The sequence below is a fragment of the Choloepus didactylus genome, chromosome 1 (genome assembly GCF_015220235.1).
Source record: "Choloepus didactylus isolate mChoDid1 chromosome 1, mChoDid1.pri, whole genome shotgun sequence".
Taxonomy (NCBI): domain Eukaryota; kingdom Metazoa; phylum Chordata; class Mammalia; order Pilosa; family Megalonychidae; genus Choloepus; species Choloepus didactylus.
In genome coordinates this window covers 223,495,151-223,517,448 of record NC_051307.1, presented here as the reverse complement: position 1 = coordinate 223,517,448, position 22,298 = coordinate 223,495,151, and the positions used below count along the sequence as shown (strand labels likewise).

Genomic DNA, 22,298 nt, shown 5'->3' with positions numbered 1-22,298 from the left:
TTTATTTTTTAAAAAAGTACTACAGGAATGTTATATGAAATTCAGATGGTACAAAAGGCATATAAGGAAATCGTAAGTCAGACTTTTTTCCTTGTCCCCCAGTCACCCAGCTCCCCTCACCCCAGAAGGCAGGCAGTGTTGTATAGATGATATATTATATACACATATATATATAGTTTTGAGACAAATGATGGTATACTACACATATTCTCTTTTGTCCTTATAAACTCTTCCACACATGAAGAGCTGCCAAATTCTTTTTATCAGCTGTATAAAATACTACCTTATGGATTGGCATGTTTTATTTAACAGATCCTCTATTGATGGACATTTAGACTTTTTGCAGTCTTTCATATTACAGTGCTCCAATAACTAACCTTCTACATACATCATTTTGCACATGTGTAAGTATATCATATCGCCATGTTTGAGCTACTGAAGGAAAGCACTGCTATTTAAAATCATAAAGGATATGACAGTGAACTCTTCCTAAATCATAGTCAACTACAAGTAAAAATACTTACTTGAATATCTAATTATAAGGTCAAGTGGAGGAAATAAGGGTTCAAATGGTTACAGGAGAAGATTTAAATTACTGTGGGAAAAAGTTTTCTTTGATTGTGTTAGCTTTATTACAGACCTGAGTTCTTGTCCCATCTTGCTACTGTATAAACCTTGGGCAAGCCACTGGCCTCTCTGAGTGTTGGTTTTGTCATCCATAAAATAGGGATAATAATAGTCCTTATCTCTTAAGCTTATTATGAGGATGAAAATGAAATATGTATGTATAGTGCTTACCACAGATCCTAGTATATACAAAGCATTCAGTAAAAGGTAACCAAGATGATAATGGTGATTACAAATCTAGGTTCTAATCCTGGCTCTATGACTTCTGTTAAACGAGAGAATCTTGTGTTTGTGCTCAGTATCGCTGGGTTGTTGGGAGGATCAAATGAGCCATAGTGAGAGAAAGAGCTTTAAAAATGAAATCTTGTAAAAATTAGGGGAAGGGCATGGGAGCCAGAGAGAATCTGACCTGAGTTCCAATCCCAAGTCCAATGGGCTTTTGACTCTCCTCTGAAGTCCTAGTCAATGAAATCTTGGGCCAAAAATAGAGTACTTACTTAGATCTAAAAAAGAAGTTTTGAAATATTCTTTCACTGCATGAGAGTTAAATTTTATTGGGCATTTCTCTATTCTCTTGTCCTGTTTGAGTCAAGGCTAATTCAGAAAGAGAAAGTTTAACTCAGTGACTACAAGGACATACCTAGATCTGAGTCCTTGCTCTGCGAGTTGCTAGATCAGTGGCCTCAGCATAGTCACTTATCCTCCTGGGCCTGAATTTTCTCAAGTGTAAAAAAGTACCTACTTCGTAGGGTCATTGGTGAGGAATAGATATGATAATGAATATGAGGAGAAAGCATGGTACCTGTGACATAAAATGGCTTTAAAATGGAGAAGATGTAACAACTATTTTTAGGGTTTTCCTTTGCATACAAGTTACAGGCATTTGGTAGAGTGGGATTCTGCTGTTTTAATCAGGCTATACCCCTTCTGAAACCTATCCCAGGGGTTAGCTTGTTTATGACCTTCAGCAGATCCACCACAAACATTTCTTCCTACATCTCATCCTGCTGGTTCTGCTCTGTGGCTCTGCATAGATACTACTATTTACTTCTTGATTCTTGACTTAAAATGGCCCCTTCCGTTCCTTTCCCAAGTACAGAGCTGGCAACCAGGTACTTCCACCATGTTGCATGCTTGGATACTGAGCACCTGTGATTTTTGCCTGCCCGGCATCCAATCCATCTTCTGGTAAGAGAATCCCAACTCTCCTTTGGGCTTCGGTGGTGCAGACACCCCCTACCTCCACCCCCATCTTCACCCCAACCCCCTTTCTGGTGTCAGGGTTGGACATGTGACACAGACTCAACCAGTCAGAGCCAGGGAGGGATAACTGAGGAACTCCTGCTGGTATTAGTGGGAAAGGGAATGTCTCTTTCCACAGAGGTGGCTGAACCAGCTGGATTAAGTCTGGGCCTGCTAGTGGCCATCTGTGGCACTGCAAGGGTATGTTATCAATTGAATCATGTCCCCTACAAATACATGGTCAAGTAAACCCCTGGTCCTGTGGATGTAAACTCATTGGTAAATAGGATCTTTGAAGATCCTATTAATTAAGATGAGACCAAAACAAATCAAGATGGACCTTAATCCAATGTGACTGGAGTCCTTATAAGCAGAAGAAATGTGGACACAGAGGCGGAGGTGGAGGAGAAGACAGATGAAGACAGATGGCTATATGACCAAGGCAGAGATTGAGTGGTGGGTGGCTGGCAAGTCATTGCCAGAATGCTAATGACTTCAGAGAAGGCATGGCCCTGCTGACACCTTGATTTTGGACTTCTAGCCTCCCATACTGTGAGACAGTAAGTTCCTGTTGTTTAAGCAAATACCACTAGGCTGTGGTATTTGTTCTAGCAGCCCTGGTAAACTAAGACAGGGAAAGTCTGCCTGAGAGAAGCTGACACTGAGGAAAGAGAACTGAGACAGAGAGAAACAGAGTCTGACTGACACTGAGCAACAGTGCCTGAAGCCAGATAACCCTGGACTTCTCAGTTACATGAACCAATAAACTCCCCCACGTTCGTGTGGATTGGATTTATTTATATATGTTTGCTTAAGCCAGTTTGGATCAGATTTCTGTCCCTGCAGTCGAAAGAGTCCTGTAAACCCCTCCCAGTTTCCATTTCTAAATTCCCCCAATCTGTCTCCCGATTTATTTCCCAGTTAGTGTATAAGTCCATTTGCTGGCTTTCAACCAGCTCACAGCTGCAGCATGCATTTTCTTCCCACTGTACTTTGCTACCTGAGCATTTGGTGCAGTTGATTCTCTTTATTTGGGCTGTCTACGTTTACCCGTTCTCCACCTCAGACCTCAATTATGAACATTTTGCAAACCAGGTGCATACATTTTCTATTGCTGTGTAATAAATTAGCACAAACTTAGCAATTTAAAACAATACATGTTTATTATCTCATGGTTCCCTTGGGTCAGGAGTCCGGGCACTGTTTACCTGGATCCTCTGCTCAGGGCTCAGCAGGCTTAAATCAAGATGTTGGCGAGCACTGCGATCTGGTCTGAGGCTCAGGGTCTCTTCCAAGCTCACTGGCTGTTGGAAGAATTCAGTTTGTTGCAGTTGTAGGACTGAGGCCGTCAGCTCCTGGAGGCCTCAGCAGTTCCACACCATGTGCCCCCCCCCCCGCAATTGGAAGTTTGTTTCTTCAAAGACAGCAGGAGAGCATCTTTCTCTCCAATCTGCTAAAATGGAATAGTCTTGGGAGTGACATCCCATCACCCCTGCCACATTCTCTTGGCTGCAAGCAAGTCACAAGCCCCAACTAAATTCAGGGAAGGGATTACACAGGGCATACCACCAGAAGGTGGAGAGCAATGGGCCATCTTAGAATTCTGCCTGCCACACCAAGTTAACCTCCTACCAAATGATCTAAACCCAATTCAGAGTGATGCTTATTAGTGAAATTGCTCTGTGTCCGTAGCATAGATTTTTTAGTGAACATGCGTTATTAGTTATAATCTGTGTGTGTTATGGTTGAAAAAGCACCATTTATTGAGGAGACTATTATTTCCCATTGAATGGACTTGGCACCCTTATTGAAAATCAACTCGCCATGTGTGGATTTATCTGGACTTTCAATTCTATTCCATTGGTCTATAAGTCTATTCTTATGCCAGTGCCACACAGTTTTAATTACTGTAGCTTGGCAGTAGGTTTTGAAATGAGGAAGTGTTAGTCCTCCAACTTTGCCCTGCAGCCTGGTGAAAAAGAAAAAGATTAAATAATCCCATGAAAAAACGTGTAATCACAGACCAAGATAAATCTGGAGAAAAGAAGTGCAGTTCTAGGAGGTTACTTGGAGGGACTGTGGATGGCCTTCCCCTGGACATGACTTTACAGCTGAGAGTTGAAGATTGAGAGGGAAGAGGCAGAGGGTTTCGTATGGAGACACATGTCCATATGACCTGATGGCACTGTGCATTAGAGGCGTGGGAGGGAAATGAGAGGGAAGCAAGGCAGGACTGGGGGGTAGACAGGGGCCTGACTGTGGACATAGATGTTTCTGAAAGGTCAGGTACATAGGGTTGAAATGAAAGAACAATTGAGGGCAGGAGTCTATTCCCCATTCCACTTCATCGTGGAACCCCTGCTTCTCTTTGGGGGTGGTTGCCTAGTCTTGAGAAGCCATTATGGGGCTTTTTGTGCCTCCATGGAGTGATTGACTCATATCACTGCCTGCTTCTAAAAGACAGATGTCTAATATCCCTTTCTTCTCACTGGGCAGTGGTCAATACCTTAAAAGGTCAGTGGACTGTAGATTCTAGCATAAGTATAAGCAAAGTTAGGAAGAGAGCACCCCGTAAGAGTCCCTGGAGGACAGTACCGTCACCTGCAGAAGCCCAGCTGGGCCTTCTTCCAAGGCTTGTCCTCTCATTCAGGGGAACACCTGTGGTGGTGTTGAAATGCAGCCCCTTGGAATATTCTACACATCAAACCAAACTTAATGGCAATGCTAACCTGCAGCAATAAACAGTGTCCATTGATTCGACCATGTAGGAGATCTAAGATTATTATTGACTTTTTCTGACCATGGACCACTAGACTTTCATTGAAGGAATACCTTCTAATTAAAAGGAAGCACTGTTTTCCCTTGCTGAAAGGAAGACCATTTATTTTCTAAGATGCAGGGTTCTTAGTCACATAATATAAATTCATTAAAAGGGAGGGAAATCATACTTTGAGCATGACTGATTTGTGCTTTTTTTCCCAAGTCTGATTTATGCTACTCATCTGCTTGATGGATAACCTTGCTCTCTAGTGTGTATCTCTCCATTGTTAAGGCAGTGCATTATTTCCTCCTGATTGAGGTCTTTTTAGGCGAGCAGTGCATGTTTTGTATAAGAAGATCCTGTGGTTCTATTCAGAGGTGCATCTATTACCTATAACTGCCTTTTGTTGTGGCAGCTCTCTATAGATGAACAGAATATAGCTGTGTGATGTTTTCAGTCTCCCTCTGGAGATGGGAGCACACGCATTGTGGGAAACATAGTTGAAACTACAAAACATTTGCACATCCTCTCTCCCCCAGGCCAACATCATCTTTATTGAAAAGAAACTAAATTCATTGTAATGAAAATCCCAACAAAAAAGCCTGGAATCAAGGAATTCCAGAAGGTTCCAAATCCCTAAGGGAGAAGAATGGGCTCAATGGTGATGATTAGAAGTGGTAGATGGTTAGAAGAAATTAAGTAAGGATAGATTTTCCTCCACTTCCTTTTCCCTACATCTCTGGCAAATAACTAGGTGCATCTTGTACCATTTTCTACTTGTCCTTTCCTCTGCAGCTCACAGCATGTGAAATGCAGGATTTTATTGTCTTCATTTTGCTCCCTTTCAAAATGCTGCACATCTTTTGGGTACGTGGTGAATTCATCACGTTCCTATGAGATTAATGAGGCAATCAAGTCAAACTCTAAAGCTAGTGAAAGAGAAGACACGCGAAAAACCTTGATATTTCAAGCCTGTTGCATATTTGTCTCTGGTCTTAAAACCACTGCCAGGATTAGATGACATTGGTGTAAGAAATGGGGTCACAATGATCTATGACTATGCTTAAGTACAGTTCTGAGACAGATAGTGTAGTGAGAATTGGTGAAAGAACATGGAATGCCTAATTGCCTTCAGTCAGAACAATATGATGAGGGAGTATAGGCATGGAGTTGAGAGTCAGACTCTGATATTAGATTGCCTGGGGCCAAGCCCAGCAGCCGCCTGGTGAAGTCCATGCTAACAGAGTGACCTTGAGTAAGTTACTTCACTTCTCTGTGCCTCAATTCCCTTAACTGTAAAAAGGAGAAAATCAGGAAAATGTCTATGTTATAGAGTAGCCAGGGGATAAATGAAATAATAATACATGTAAGCATTTAGCTCATCCATGCTCAATAAATATTAGCTGTTACATTACTCGAATGTTATTGGCTGGTTTGATGGGTTGGTCTAGTTGGGCATCTTTAATCCAGTCGTTCAATAGACCTGACTCTTGTGCCCAGTGCAGCCAGGCATTGTGCTGGGTGTTAAGAATGCAGCAGTTGAACCAATTACCACAGACTCCCCGAATTACTGTAATAGAGTTATGAGGAAACTAGTATAGCAGGGTCAAAGGAGAGGTGAGGATAACTGGGAGACCCACCCACACAGAAGCTTTTAGCTTGGTGTGAAACTGCCAACCAGAACTTGGAGAATCTGTGGAGGAAGTGAAGTTTGCCTCACCCTTCCTGTGACTGCCCCTCTCTCTACTCCCCAGGGCTCTCATCCCTGTCCCTGCTTCCCAGAGCCCCCAACTTCAGCATTTGACACAGGTCAACCCTTTCCTACAACCCAAACTCATATGATTGGGGAGACTTATCTCAGGTGTTGAATCTCAGATAACCTGAGTGAAGCGATAGTCAGGTAGGAATGCCTGATAAACTCCCATGACACTACATTACATTTCAGCTCTTCGTGTTTTAAAAAGAATCGCAGCCAAATGAATTTCTCTTTGGCTTCTACCGAGAAGAACTTTGAGCAAGGGGCTATCTTATTTCTGTTGCTTACTTCAAGCCTTCCACATATCACTCTGATCTCTTCCCCTCCCACTTCTACCTACTTACACTCCCCTGCACTCTCACTAACTTTTGGAGTATCAAAGAAATAGGAGTCAATAAAATGAAACCAGCCTTCTGAAAACTGACCAATCCACATAAAGTCTAACTCCAGTGACCCTTTTCCTGTAAGAACTGTATTCAGCAAATGTCCTCCATTTAATCTTTTCTCTGTTCTAATGCAAAAGGTCTCAGCTTCCAACTTTTGAGTCTGCATTTCAGTCCCGTGAGGTAGTTAGCATAAGTTTTGGGGTCAGAATGCCTGGGTTTGAAACCTGCTTCCACCACCTATACTCACTGTGAAACCTTGTGTAATTTTCCTAAACCCTCTCTGCCTCACCTTAAAAAAAGAGGGAATGGATAATAATAATAATGCCCACCTCATCGTTTTTTGTTTCTTTTTTCCCAGGAAAACCCTAGGAGGGTCAGCCCAGAGAAATATTTATTTGCAGCTCCTGTTCTGTAGGCCATGTACAGATTTCCAGACCATTATATTTGTCTTAATTAGATGAAGTGTGCTTAAAGCAGTGTTTGGCACATAGTTAACACTCAAGAAAATATTCGCTATTGTTAACTGTCGTCTAGAGCGACGTGAGCTTTCTGGCCAGATCAACAGGTGGTTAATATTTCTACTGTATGCTTGAATGTTCAACCACTTATTTCTGCAACTCGGCTTCTTAAAGACAATCAGATTTTGAAATCACGCAGTCAGGAGTTTATTCTGATTCAATATAGATTGTTATTCAAAAGCCTGGCCCTTGGTAATCTCCCACTTTAAGAAAAGTGTGGTGAAACCAGGATTTGAGGCTGGTATATCATTAACTGGAATTCCACTGTGAACTATGTCACCACCATGTCCCTAGATGGCTCTCCAGGCTATTGGAAACTACTCACTGTTTTATTTGCTGGACTTCTTAAAAGTTCCCTTAGACAGAGTTTGGAAGTCAACTTTGGAACTGGAGACGTTGTTTAGTAGTCAAATATTTTTATGAAGTCAACAAGACAGAATAGTTCCAATTCCTATACTTCTGACAAAGAGGTTTATCCTGTTGAGGGACTGGGTTTGAGATGATTCATATCCTGTGGGGTAAAAATATAATGCAGAAGCCCAAAGCTGTCAACTCCTCCCTTTCATCCTAGGTTTAACTGATGTTTCTGAGGCCCAAGAATCATCCTCTGGGTGCACCTTGCTTCAGCCTGAGGTGGGGGTGGTCAATTGTACCTTCTGTGAGTTGAGTCATATCTGTCAGTCCTCTCAGGGCAAAGAGAATTTAAAGGAGTCGTAAGTTAAGCCTTCTGGAATTTAAAGAAGCAACACAGTATTTATAGCACAGCTTGCAAAGTGGTGACTTACAGTTTGGCTACTATGTGAATTAGTGTCCTCCAGGCAGAAAATCAAGGTGGCTCATGGACAAATCTGGACAACCTGCTTTGATGTGCTTTGTTTTAAATCCAAGTCTGGCACCCTGGGCTGTCATGACGACTTGTCAATACTTGGAGCTGAATGGTAGTCGATGGGATCTCCAGTTTGCCACAAGAGAACACTGCCGACGACTCCTGTTGTTTCACTAAATGGACCCACCAGGGTTTGCAGCCCCTGTTCTATAGGCTATGTATAGACTTTCAGATATTAGGTCTGTCTAAAGTTGTGTTCTCCATTATAAGAAAAATAGGCTTCCCTTTTTTTCCCTTTTCCATTACCTTTCAGGGATTACTCTTATAAAAAGAGGATGCTGTGCTTTGTAGCTAAATTGTCCTGCTATTTTCCAGCTTCTCAGTGGCTAGTCCTGGGTCATACCTAATCCCTGTGTCAACAGAGGACAGACTACCTCTAGGTGGAGTACTTTTCCAGAAACAGCTTGTGCACACTTGAGCACTCACACACAGACACATGCGTGCACTCACATTCATACTCTGATTCATACGGTCAAGCACTCATACATGCACTCATGAACTCACACACTCACTCATATCCTCATGCACTCATGCGAACTCACACTCACACACTTGTACACACACACTCACTCATACAGTCACACACTCAGCCAATCTTTTGCACAGAATGCCAGTAGTGACTGGAGACATCATTATTTAGAGCTGATATCAGACCTACTTTTGGAACTTGAAATTGGTCAGACTAGGTTGATGGCAATTCTTTCCGAAAGAAGTGTCAGGCCAGAGGGGAAATAGGAGCAAGAGATGGATGGTCTCGGAGAGGAAGGTGGGAAGCTGCCAAAGTTAAGCTTTATGGTCCGTGTCCTATTGCTGTATAGCCTCAGGGCAGCAAGCCAGGGTCTGTCCTGTGTACTGGGAAATTGCATTTGTTGTCAGGAAATCAGATCCCTTTGAAGAAAGGGTGGAGTTCTCGTTGGCATTGCCAGGGGTCTGGGGATCCTGGATGTGAAAAGAACTCAATTGAGCATAAAACCCCAATTCATACAGGGTCATTTAACTGAGAAATCCAAAGGATCCTAACTTCAGGTGAAGTTTGATAAAGAGGCCGGCATGGTTCTCTGAATTCTTTCAATTCTGCTCTCCCCACATATGGACTTCGTTATCAGATTTTCATCTTTTATAGTAACAAGAATGGCTGTAGAATTCTTAGTCCTCATTAAAATCTGCATTTTACATACATGGAGAAGAGAGAGCCCCTTTATCCCGCAATTCCAAGCACTAGTACTGAGATTCTAATGGCTTGGCTAATGTCAAATGTCCTCTCGAGTGCTAATTGGTTGATGCCAATTAGGTTTCCCTCCTAAAGTGGGGAATGGGCTCAGCACGTGGGTTGTGGGGGTGAGGGGTGAATAATGTATAAAAATCAAGATTTTCTCCCCAAGAAGGGAGATGGAAGCTGCTGGCCACTAAGCCTACCTGGCTAACTCCTTGGCTGCCTAAAGGGGACCAGGCAATAACTCAGTATGTCCCTTGTGCCTTATTAGGACAGACGGATGGTACCCTAATACCCCTGTTCCCAAGTCATCATAACATTTGGTGGGAGACACGGAGAAATGGAGCTGGGCCTAAGAAGCTTCCTGGTTGCATTGGTTTCCTTTTTTTTACTAACTCTTATTTGAAATTTCTCCACAACCCAGTAGATTTGCCTCTCCAACGTAAGGAGAGAAGTTTGGGCATCTAGCTCCAAGGTAATGATTAAGCTGGAATTTACTAGTAACTGACTCCTCCTTCCTTTTGTGGTTGGTCTCTGCTTCACAAAGAAGTGCAGAACAAGGCAGAAGCCAGTTTCCTGCTGAGACAGTGTGAGTGGTAGGATGAGAATCACAAGCACCGTTTACTGAAAACCCACTGTGTGCCAGGACCTGTCTGTTCCCTTAGACATCTGACATATATTCTTCATTAACACCTGTAGGAAGTAGATGTCTTTCTCTTCATTTTTACAGATGACCAGCCTGAGCCTTAGAGGAATTAGATAATTCCTGCAGGGTCACAGGGCTAGTAAAGACAGAACTAAGAGGGTAGAATCTGACTTCAAATCTGGGCTTCTAACCTGCTTCTCTTTGGCATAACTTGGGGTGAGCCCTCCAGTCTCTGCCCCTCCCTGCCTGAAAGTCTCCCCACCCATGGCCTTCCCTGCTCTAAGAGTGGCTCTGTCCGTCTGCCAGAATCCACACAGCTCTCTGCAAGGGCTGGTGGCCTCAATCTCCAGAGAGCTGCCCTCATTTACTGCCCCACCCAGACCTACCCTGTCCAGCCAGCACAGCAAGTCCTGACACTTTTCTGTTTTCATTTCCCTGTTTTACAGCAGTTTCTGTTCAAAAACTGCGTGTCCCATGGTCCCCTCCATCACAGCCCTGCTCTCTGTTAACTAACACGTTCCCAAGTGCTGGTGGGTTGTTGTATTGTGTTCCATAGCAACCTTTCAACAAGGATCTTACACAAAAGATGGAAATTTCAGACTACAAGATGATGCCTTCTGTGGCATTTGGCCCTTGAACCACTCTTGGTAGGCAGCCTTGCTCACACTTGGAGAAATCCATGATTGCATTATTGACTCTTAATTAAAGGAATGTTTCAGGACCCGGAAGTGCAGGGTTCTCCATAACTTCAGAGGGAACTTATCCAGGTTTGCTACTGACTTTCTTCCCAGAAACAAATTGCCTCCTGATTTCACCTTTCTATTTCACCTATGCCTTATCTCCTACCCATCTCTCTCATCTCTAGGCCAGGAGTCAACAAGACACAGCCTGTTTTTGTAAATAAAGTAATTGGCACACAGTCAAGCCCATTGTCTCTGGCTGTTTTCATGCTACAACAGCAGGGTTGAGTGGTCACAGCTAAGACCAGACAGCCTGGAAAGCCTAAAATATTTACTATCTGACCCTTTATAGAAAAAGTGTGCTGACTCCTGATCTACATCAATAAGCTCCGTACATACTTTTCCATTCCCCCTCCAAATTCCTCTTTTCTCCACATGGCCAGGAATGGAAACCTCACAAACCTGAGCTCCAACAAGAAAAAAAAATCGAATGCCTAATGTTTGGAAAGGAAAAACACCACCCCACCCTCTGTCGGGTCTCAGGAAAAGCGAATGGGTGACAATTGTGCAGCCACTGCTGAATTCTGGATCCATGGCCAACATTGCTAGTCAGTCATGGCACTTTTCCTTCAGAATCCTTCTCAGAGCAATGCCCTGTGCAGCTACTGCTAATCAATGGAGTTGGTATTCAAATGGGAAACTATTTTGCATCCTTGGCCTTAGTGGCTATCGTCAGATCAGAGCATCACATAAAGCAAAAATCATGATTAATATAACAGCCCTTGGACATCGTTTGGGGAGGTGCTTTGTTACAGACAGATGCAGCATCTCTTGATAAGTCCACAGTTGGAACAGCTCACTGTTTCTTGGATTATGTACCAGATGAAGAAATTGACTTGCTTTTAGGGAGCATGTGTAAAAAATGTGTTCCTTTAAGTAGTGGATTCATTGCACTGTCCAGTGCTCACACCGTGAGACATACCCAGGAACTCAGGGCCATTGAGAATATTCAAGAGGCCCATCTCATGCTTACTCTCAGAGTGGATTCAGGGTGGAAGTGCTGGCCCTGTTAATGTAGTTTTCTCCTTCTTTTTCACGACTAATGCGCTCTCTTACTACCAAGTGTCATTGTTGAATTCATCCAAGCTTAAAGCACATATACAGTATTGTCAGGTTGCAGTCAGAGCATCTGTATCACTATTATCTTTTTCAAACCTGGCCATGCTCACCCCGTGTTCTTACTCTGGTTTATTCAAATTTCTGGAATGCCCCCCAAAGACGCTCATTTCGAATACCTTCCCGGTTCCTTACCATCAGAATATATGGTTGGGAGAACTTGAGGAATGGATCTCTTCCTGGTCCAGATAACTTGCTCAAAGACCTGACGTTGATGGTGATAGGTAAGAACTGGCTAAAGAAAGACCTGACAGCTGTGGGGACCTGGCCAGAGGCCACCTTTTTTGCTCCAGAACTGACTGAAACTGCCTCTGAGGGGGAGGTGTGACATAAATTGCTAAAGAGGAGGTGGCATCACTTAGCACTTTCTTGCTTCTTTTTCCTCTGGAAGTTGGAGAAGAAGACAGGAAGGATAGTAAATATTTTACAAAGGAAATGTGGCACAGCTGTTGAAAGGGTCAGTTGGCAGGAGAGGAAAATGCTGCTGTGTGCTAGCTGGGGAGCATCTGAGCCTGTGGAAATGATATCTGATGCCCAGGAGGATCCACAGGCACTGGGAAACCTTGGTGAGCCTCGCAGAGTCAGCATCTTGACCGCAAAGTTGGACATGCACTGCTGTGAAGTGATGGTTGGAACCCGGTGCCAGTTCCCCCAGAGCCCCTGTTCATCTGGAGCTTTGGGGTTGAACCAGTGAGTGTGTGTGAGTGTGCCTTTGGCCATTTAAAAGCATTAATCAACCTTGGCAAAAATTTTAGCCGTTGGCACCTGTGTCTTTTTTTGCCAGATTATGAAAAGGGAATAAGAAATGCCCCCTCAGATGGCAAGAGTGACAGACTTTTTAATAATGCTTTAAGTGTTTAGGTCCATTAACAATGTGGTGTCAGTTACATTCTTTGGGTGAAAAAGCAACCAACGATGCATCCCTTGAGTATATTGCCAAATCATTGAAAATCCAAAATCATATTATTTGAAATGACACTAATATAAAGTCTCTTACTATTAATGCAGTGCATTTCCTGGGGGTACTGTTCCACTAAGGGAGACTAAGTTGAATTCCACCTTGAGTTTGAGGGGCTGCCAAGGAACTAGGAGGTACTTTCTGCAGACCAGAAAGCAGGTCACCATGGCGTATTTAATTCCTGGCATGAATGTGGAAAGGACTGGGACACTAGTTTCAGGGAGAGCCAGATAGAGGGCTCTGTTCCAGAGCAAGGTCACCATGGCTTTGCAGTGGTTCCCGTCTCAACTTGGGTATCAGTTTGCCTCAAAGTCAAGGACCTTGAGAACATCTGCTGTTTCTGCTGCCCACCATCTCTTCTGGTAACAGGAACTCCCTTCACTGGGAGAAATGCTCTTTCCACATTTGCGACGAAGCTGTCCTGCAGGGGACTGCCTGTCACGGTACCTGACCCTCCCGGACCCTGGCACCCACCCACACGCCTCCTCCACCCTGGCCACCGAGCCTATGATAATCAGTTGGCATCCTCGCCCATGACTTAACCAATTGGAGCAAGCAGAGAAGAGCTCTTTCCTTTCTGGTTGGGAGGTTTTAAGGACATTCACCAGGAAGTGCCTTTGTCCTTAGTGTAATACCTTGTGGTGACCACACCCAGAGAATGAGTGAACGAGGGGAAAGAAGTAGCAGCAAGAGTGAGGAGAAAGTTCTTGACATCTGCAGGTTCCGCTTGACCCTGCTTGTTCCCTGGTGTGGTCTTGGAAGCCAATACATCCCTTGTTTTGTTGAAATTAGTTTGAATTGTGTTTCAGTTTGCAAGCAAAGAGCTTTGACAAATAAAGACCTTACAGCCTCAGTGTACCCCACCTGTTGGCACCCCACCTTTCTCTCCCAGGCTGCTGGACTAAGTTTCTAACCCCATTCAATCCTGCCTGCGCTTGGCAAGCTTTTGTTGCGGGCCTGCTCTGCGCCAGCACTGTGGACACAGTGGCGGGAAGACAGTCTGGGTCCCTGCCCTCTTGGTAGACACACAGGGAGTATCACAAGACGTCTTGCATCCTCTATCAGGTCCTGTGGAGTTTTTAGTTCTGAACCTCCTGACTCACTTTTCCCCGTGCCTTGCCCTCCTTTACTGGACACATGAACTTGGCCTTTTGTCTTTATTGACCTGCTTTGTGTCCAGCCTCACCCAGTACCAAGCATGAAACTTAGTGCTATACCTTGAGGTCTGGCTCTCTCCCGGGTCTGAATCGAACCCCTCACTCCCCTAACCTCTCTAAGGCTCAGTTTTGCTCTCCATAAAATAGCAGTAATAAGAAGACTTATATCATAGGTTGTGTTGAAGATTAAATGCTTAATGGCTACTTCATAACAAGAAATCAATATATGGTATTATATTATCTGATACTTCTAACTCTAATAAGCAGGATTCAGATGTAGAATTACATTTTTTCATCCTTAATATTAAGGAAAATAATGTTGTGAAAATAATCCTATAGATTAGAAAGCCTGTAGCTTTTTAATTTTAATTTTTCAGAGTTCTAGTGTTAGTTAGAAATCTCATGGGAAAAAATGCATTTGCACTGGATTGCCTATTTGAACTTTCCTTTAAGAGAACACAGAGGAAATAATTCTTTAGGGAAAGACTTGTCCCTGATTCTAGGCAGAATAAAAATGCAAACAGAAACGTGTGTGTGTGTGTGTGTGTGTGAGAGAGAGAGAGAGAGAGAGAGAGAGAGAGAGAGGGAGAGAGGAGGCTGGGGGAGGAGGAGAATGCTGTACTGTATTTCACAAGTAGGGTACATTTCATCTTTTAAGGTCTAACCATGCCCTTAAGCCTCCTTTATTTTCAGGCTGATTGCATTAGATGCATATTTCAGGTTTCTACACTTCAAAACCTGTCCAGCCTGTTTTGTGTCTCTGTGAAGGATCCTGTGACTGGGTTTGGGCAGCAGTGGACATTTCAGAGTCTCAGGGGTAAGCATGAATAGCAGGCGTGAGGTTTGCTTCTCTGTGTATCTGGTGGCTGGAGAAGGCTTCCCTCCTCCCCCCTTGGAATCTCCCTATCACGGAACCCTCTTATATCACTAGAAATGGTCCTCTGGTACAATCTACATTACACAGCATCCCCTGCCCTTGCATTTGGATAAATGAGTTCCTTGGCAAATGCAAGTAACTGCCCCATTGGGCCAGTTATAAAATAGGGATGGTGATAATAGTTCTGAGTTACTGAGGATATTAGGATGGACTGGTGGGCATGAAACCACCTCAGCAGTGCCCGACCCAGAGCTTCCTTTCTCGGGATTATTAGAAACAAACAAACCTTCCTGTTCTGAGGAATATGTTGGTGCCTGTTTGAGGCCCATGAATCCATATCGAGTTTCAAAGCACCTCAGTGATCTGAGCAGCTCCTACAAAGGAGGTGGTGGGAATTGTACTGAGACTGTTTTACCAGTGTAGATACACCCCAAAATATCATCAGGATTATCTACTCATCCTTGATGTCCTCCTGGGTGTTCCACAAACACAAAAGCTGTCCTGCACTCTGTATGTGAGTGGTTAATACAACAACCCAGGCATCGCAGGGCTGTGCTCCTTTAAACAAAGCAGTCACTGTGACTCTTGGGTCTTTTTCATTTAGTCTTTAGCCAGCCATTTCCATGTTTGTATCTCATTCATTCTTTATTCCTGCTGATTACTGTTTGCCGGGTACTATTTTACTACTACATCGTTGTCATTTGTAGTACTATTTCCTGAAGCCAACAAGCCTCACCTACCTTCATGTCCTAGGATCTATGACCTGGGTGATATATTTAGGTATTAGATATCCAAGAGCCTAATGTTGAAATACACTGGAAAATGCACTTTGCACATTTTAAGTTTGATAATTAGTTCACTTCAATCCTACAAACATTAATTAGGCCCCTACTGTATGTGGGTTATTGTGTTAGGCGCTGGAGATACAAAGTAAATAAAACATAGATCTTGCCCTTGATGAAGCTTCTAGTCTAATATAAAATATATATCATTAAGGATAGCCTAAAGTGACAGACAACCCACACATAAACTGGCTTAATCGGCTTTATCAGTAAGGAAATATATTGTTTCAAAGAAGTGGACATCCTCAGGTAGGACAGGTCACATAACACATGAAAGTTCCAGTAACCCGTGTCAGTGATTGTCTTGCTTAAATCATCTCTCTGAATTGGTGTCGTCCTCAAGCTGACTCTAGGAGTTCAAGGCAAGGTTTCCCAGAGGCCCCCACAGTAGGTCTTTACCTCCCATACGTTGTAATGGCCAAGACTGGATCCCGTGAACATTCCTAAACCAATCACTTGACAAGGAGAATGGGGTTGCCATAACTGGCTTAGGCTGATCATTTTGAGTGTAGTGGACATTGGGTGATCATCCCATAAGGATAACAGATGGGCAGACGTGAGAATGAAAAATTCACTACAGTATGGTATGCGCTATGATTGAAGACTCTATGAAATTCCAGAATTGTCTTTGCACAGGCCACCACATTTAATGATTCATTGATGAAAAACCTTATTTTTACTAAACTAAATGCTTTTCTGAAATCTGTATAGATTATAATGATTGTATTCCCTCCCCATTGTCTGCTTCTGTGCTTCTCACACTGGGATACATGCACTGTCCTCATCAGATTGTATTGGAAGGTGTCCCAAGAGATTATGGAGAAAAATAAAACACACGGTCCATCTTCCGAGAGTATCAGTTTTATTTAATGTATTTTAAGGAAAAAATCAAAGAGGTATGTTATGAAGAAGAATATAAAATCCACGTGAACTTTTAGGAGAAAACAGGTAAACTCAAAGAAATTTCTGATTGCTAAAATTGGTTTGGGACATAACCCTAGGGCCTGATGGTACATATTCACTCCCCTTTGCCATGTAGTTTAGTTGGATGGAATAGTTTAAGAAGCCCTGTCTCCATGTATTTTCACTGGTGTGGAAGGAAATTAAATTAATCAGATGCTTTGCTCTCCATATAACCATATTTCAGTAATTGTGAGCTTTTAAAAATTCTTCTCCAGCTTTAACATAATCTGATGTTTATGGCAGTTGTGCTTTATCGTATAAATATAATGCTTGCATATTTGTATATTTCTATATTGCATATCTTAAACTACTTATTTTAATAATTTATCCTCTCTCAAACCATATAGTAGTACATATGGAAAATGGCATTCAAAATGGAAGCAAAGAATGCCAGTGACTGTTAACATTATCTGGACTCTTATAGTTAATCAGTTAACAGACTTAAGTATTCTATTTTAGAAGTAGAAACAGGGAACAATTCCACAAGGCAGATGAGTTCATGTCTTATCCTGCTTCCAGCATAACTTGAAGTAGTAAAAACAGACCGAGTTTCTGAATGTCCCGAAGCACTCTTGAAAGGGGCTTTAGAGAACTAAAGCCATTTAGGAGGAACAAATATGTCATGGATAATCCTTGTTCCTACTGTCAAGACCTGCTTCAATCAGGTCAAATTAAGATTAATATGGCTCCGATACAGAGATCTTGTCTGCCACCTTCTTTCTTAGCATGCAAGTCCCAACTCTTTCTTAGGCCATCTCACCACCCTCTGGGTCTCAACTGTTTTATCCCAGTGTTTTGGGTTGTGGTTTTTTGGGTTTTTATTATTATTATTTTTTCCTTGGAGATTGCTTCCAGACCTGAGGAGTAGATTCCAAGCTTTGTTATTCTTGGCTCTTAATCATTAAAGCTCTCTCTTAAATTGCACCTTTTAAAAGAGAGAGAGAGAGAGAGAGAGGTGTTGCTCTCTTTTTGTAAGGCCACAAAAAACTTTCACATTTCCATCTACTCGGTTAACAGATATTTATTGAGAACTCACTATGAGCCAGGCACTGTGCTAAGCCAATGCCCAAGTTATGGTGGTTACCAGACAGGCATGGTCCCTGCACTTATGGAGCTTATGGTTTAGAAGGGAAATCAGGCATTAAACAGAGAACTTTAAGCGTGTTGGATGCCATTATGGGGGAAGTTGAAGCTGCTGTGGTGGGGAGCTCACGAGCTCTGGGGGGATCAGCATTAAAGCTCAGATGAAAGATAAATGGGAGTTCATTGGATGAAGTCTGGGGGGAGGGAAGGAGTGTTTAGGATAAAAGGAATAGTCAATATGAAGAGTCAGAGACAAAAGGGTTGGAACTCAAACAAACAAACAGTATGGCCATCTGTAATGAGGCAAAACATAAAACAGAAATATAGACAACATGCTTAAATGGTTATTCAGAATTACAGAGTAATCCCTGTAATCAAATCTCATAATTTAACATAGTTGCTGTTTCTCCTTTTTCCCTTCACAAGTAGAAATGTCAGCCCAAGTTGAATGACTATAGAGATGTTCAAATACAAATTAAGTGAGTGCCTTGGGAATTCTGTTGAGCAGTTCTCCTTGTTTTGAAGGCCACTAGATTGAATGAAGTGGAAGTGCCAGGCCTCACATGAGGACTCTCCATTCTCAGGTTTCTTTGTAGATCAAAATCCTAAAGCATTCCCCAGTGAAAGCTGGACCACAAGCACACCACCATGCTCTTCTAAGCTATAGGGAGTGGGGTGAATGTACTATCAATTATCAGCCCACTTAGCAATGGATACAACCAGTTTCATTTGCTGCTTAAACCATTTATGTGATTGGGGACTGCTCAAGCAGAAACAATCCCAAACTCATATAATTTTTCTTCCTTAACTTTAAATCCAATTTTACCATGTTGCCTTGAATGGCTTCTCTACAAGTACTTGAATTCTGATTATATAGCATTGCCTTTTCCTGCTATTTTTTTCCCTTTTAAAATAACATTTTCATGTATATAATTTGATGCATATGTTTGGGTAATATAGACTGTCTCTGGGAGGATATACAAGAGATTAGGAACAGTGATAGCTTTTGGAAAGAGGAAAAAGAAAGGGCTGCCACTAGCTTACATAGCACTTTTGTGTAATTTAGAAGAAAAAGACTCTTTTCTCAGAGCCATGAATTATGGCTTATTCATCAGAGCCTGGCTAGATTACAAGCCCTACTCACTGCCTCAGCCAGGTGCAGTTGTGCAGTGAACAACCCAAACAGTTTTACATGGCAGCCCTGGATGTGGAGGTGGGGGACAAGAATGGGAGAGAGGCTTACATTTCATTTACTAGATAGCCTTTTGTATGTGTACATGGATACTTCACAATTAGAAATTAAAAAGTAATATATGCTCATATAGAAAACCAAAAAAAGAAAGCCAAAGAAGTAAATTTACAAATCATCCAATGATCCCACTCAGAAATCTCTACTATTACAATGTGGCATATTTTCCTCTAGTTTTTTGTTTGTTTGTTTTTAATAAGCATGCATTTACTTGGACAATTGAGTTCAGGTACAGTATTTTTACTGGTTTTATTTTTACTTTATTTTATATAATAGGCTTTTTTTCCTAAATCAAGAGGAATTTCAACAGCTTTTTCTGAACATATAAGTACTACATGCTCACTGTGAAATATTCAGCAAATGTAGATAGTTTAACATATGTTCTATGTGTGTGTGTGGTTTTTTTTTTTTTACCTTTTTTTGGTAACAGCTCTTTAAAATTCAAAACAGATTTATTGTGGTACCATATATATAACATAAAATTAGTCATTTTAACCATGTTTCAATGTACAATTCATTGGCATTAATTACTTTTACAATGTTGTGCTTCCTTCACCACGTTTCATTACTCAAACTTTTTCATCACCCTGACAAAAGCTCTGTACACTTTAAGCAATAACTTCCATTTCCCCTCCCCCAAGCCCCTGGTGAATGCTAATCTACTTTCTGTCTCTATGAATTTTCTTATTTTAGATATTTCATGTAAGTGGAATCATACAATATTTGTCCTTTTGTGGTTTTCACTTAACATAATGTTTTCAGGTTTCATCCATCTGGTAGCATGTATAAGAACACCACTCCTTTTTACGATTGAATAGTTGAATAGTATTCCATTGTATATTCATATACCACATTCATATACCATGTTTATCCACTTATCTGTCGATGGACACTTGGGTTGTTTCCACCTTTTGGCTATTGAAAATAATGCTGTTATGAACTTGATAACAGCTTTATTGAGATATCATTTATTTATATACCATAAAATTCACCCATCTAAGTGTACAATTCAATAGCTTTCAGTATATTTACAGAGCTGAACAACCATCACTATAATCTAACTTGAGAACAGTTTCACCACCCTAGAAGAAATTCTATCCATTTTTCCTTTCCCTTCCTTCAGCCTCCCTCAGGCCTAGACAACCACTAATCTAAATTTTGTCTCTATAGATTTGCCTATTTTGGACATTTTATATAAATAGTGTCATACAATGTGTGGTCTTTTATGATTGGCTTCTTTCGCTTAGCATAATGTTTTTGAGATTCATCCATATGATAGTATATATCGGTACTTTATTGCTTTTTTTTAGTTATTTTTTATTGAGCTATAATTCCTATGCCATAAAATTCACCCCTTTAAAGTACAAGTCACTCTTTTTTAGTATATTCACAAGGATGTGCAACTATCACAACTATCTAATTCCAGAATATTTTCACCATCCCCTAAAGAAACCTGATACCCATTTGCAGTCACTCCCCTTTCCTCTCTCCCTCCAGCCCCTGGCAACTATTAATTTATTTTCTGTCTCTATGGATAGGTGGAAATATCCATTTTTGTCTGGCTTCTTTCACTTAGTATAAAGTTTTCAGCCTTCATCCATGTTGTAGCATATATCAGTACTTCATTCCTTTTTATGCCTGAATAACATTCCATTGTATGGATATACCACTTTTGTTTATCCATTCTTCAGTTGATGGAAATATGGGTAGTTCCTACCTTTGGGCTACTTATGAATAGTGCTGCTATGAATATTTGTGTAAAAGTTTTTGTTTGAACATATGTTTTCACTTCTATGTTTAACTTTTTAAGGAACTGACAAACTTTTCCACAGTGACTGCACCATTTTACTTTCCCACTAGCGATGCATTAGGGTCCCAATTTCACCACATCCTCATCAGCTTGCTATTTTCTGTCTTTTTGTTATAGCCATTCTAGTGGGTGTGAAGTGGTAACTAATTGTGGTTTTGATTTTGCATTTTTCTAATGACTAATGATGTTGAGCATCTTCTCATGTGCTTATTACACATTCATACATCTTCTTTGAAGAAAATCTATTCAAATCCTTTGCCTGATTTTAAAAATTGGATTATTTGTCTTTTTTATAATTGGGTTGTAGTTCTTTAAATGTTCTGGATGTAAGTTCCTTATCAGATATAAAATTTGCAAGTATTTTCTCCCATTCTGTGGGTTTTCTTTGTATTCTCTTGATGGTGTCCTTTGAAGCACAAAAGTTTTTAATTTTGAAGAAGTCCAATTTATCTGTTTTTCCTTTTGTTGATTGTGCTTTTGGCGTCATATCTAAGAAACCATTGCTTAATCCAAGGTCATGAAGATATACCACTAAGTTTTTGCCTATGAGTTTTATGGATTAGCTTGTAATTTTGGGTCTTTGATCCATGTTGAGTTGATTTTTGTATGTGATATGACGTATGGGTTCTAATTCATTCTTTTGAGTGTGGATATCAAGTTGTCCCAGCATGACTTATTGTAAAACTCTTCTTTCCCATTGAACTATCTTGACATCCTTGCTGAAAATCAGTTGACCATAGATGTAAGGATTTATTTCTGGATCTCAAATCTATTCCATTTATCTCTATGTCTACCCTCATACCGGTACCATTATGTTTTAAGTACTGTAGCTTTGTGGTAAATTTTCAGATGTCTTCAAATGAAAGTAACAAGATACACAATATACTATGCAAGGCCATTTATTGTTTATATTTTGTGACAAGTTATCTGGAAGTAGGCTGCTCTCAGGTTGGTTTGGCATCTGTACAATGTCATGCAGGACTTTACCACCCTCTTCCCTGTTATCTTTGATGTCAACAAATGTTCTCATGGTCACAAGATGGATGCTGCTGCTCGAAGCATCATTTCCTCATCCTAAAGTCTCCTAAGCAGGAATCAAGTGTGTTGACAAGATTCTTCTGTGTTCCTCCATCTCCTCAAAGAGATAAATATTTTCCAGAACTCCTTAGAAAGCTTCTTTTTATATCTTGGGCCTTCCCTTAGACCAATCATAATTCATCCCTGGGACATGGCAAATGGCCACCTACAGAATCCAGTTCTCTGAAAAAGGGGGAAATGGCTTATGCAGACATGACCAACACTATCTGCCAAAATATATAAAAATGCAAAGACTAAGACCAAAATTGTCTACCAGCCAGAAATAATAATGGAAACTTTTTAGGATGAAAAAGTCTACCCTAAATTTCTTTGGTACCAGCACCTACAGAAGTGAAATTCCTATTTTCTTCTGCTGTTATCGACTCAAAAC

General features: G+C 41.4%; 1 protein-coding gene across 1 annotated transcript in view; it reads left to right on the top strand.

Annotated features, from left to right (window-relative positions):
• FRMD4B (FERM domain containing 4B) overlaps positions 1-22,298 on the top strand; it is a 338,099-nt gene that overhangs the window by 105,612 nt on the left and 210,189 nt on the right. The window lies entirely within an intron of this gene.